Source organism: Colobus angolensis, unplaced genomic scaffold (genome assembly GCF_000951035.1).
Source record: "Colobus angolensis palliatus isolate OR3802 unplaced genomic scaffold, Cang.pa_1.0 Scaffold12, whole genome shotgun sequence".
Classification (NCBI taxonomy): Eukaryota; Metazoa; Chordata; class Mammalia; order Primates; family Cercopithecidae; genus Colobus; species Colobus angolensis.
The window spans coordinates 6637046-6637888 of record NW_012113141.1 but is presented as its reverse complement, the minus strand read 5'-3'; the positions used below and the strand labels follow the sequence as shown (position 1 = coordinate 6637888).

Genomic DNA, 843 nt, shown 5'->3' with positions numbered 1-843 from the left:
TGGAGGCAGGGGGAGATCACAGGACCACAGGATGGGGCGAAATTAAAATTGCTAATGAAGCTTCGGGCACGCATTGTCATTGATAACATCTCATCAGGAAACAGGGTTTGAGAGCAGACAACCTGTCTGACCAAAATTTATTAGGCGGGAATTTTCCTCGTCCTAATAAGCCTGGGAGCACTACAGGAGACCGGGGCTTATTTCATCCCTTCAGCTAGGACCATAAAAGACAGCACGCCTTAAGGCGTCTCTTCTAAGCCAGCTTCAGAATTTGTTTTGTCTTGGTTTATATAATACATCTATCTTAGGTGAGCACAACTACCAGATAGATTTTTTCCCCCAGAACTCCAGGGCTATTGGTATTCCTGTCTGGAGAAGCAGAGTTAACTTGGCTAACTGAGACTTTCTGGGCTACAGACACAAGTGTCTCCAGAAGAGCCTATAAACCTACCCTCAGGGCGCATTCTCTTTCTCAGGGATGTTCCTTGCTGAGAAAAAGAATTCAGTGATATTTCTCCCATTTGCTTTTGAAAGAGGAGAAATATAGCTCTGTTGCGTCCAGTGGCCAGAAGTCTTATCTCTGGTGTTCCCTGAACATTGCTGTTATCCTGTTCTTTTTTCAAGATGCCCAGATTTCATACTGTTCAAACACACATGCTCTATAAACAATTTGTGCAGTTGACACTGCACAAATCATCACAGGGTCCTGAGGCGACATTCATCGTCCTCAGCTAACGAAGAAGATGATGGGATTAAGAGATTGAAGTAAAGACAGGCATAGGAAATCACAAGGGTATTGATTGGGGAAGTGATAAGTGTCCATGAAATCTTCACAATTTATGT

At 43.5% G+C, this 843-nt stretch overlaps 1 protein-coding gene across 1 annotated transcript in view; it reads right to left on the bottom strand.

The window, feature by feature from the left end:
- FAM149B1 (family with sequence similarity 149, member B1) overlaps nt 1–843 on the bottom strand; it is an 85223-nt gene that overhangs the window by 32072 nt on the left and 52308 nt on the right. The gene's annotated exons all lie outside the window — the stretch shown is intronic.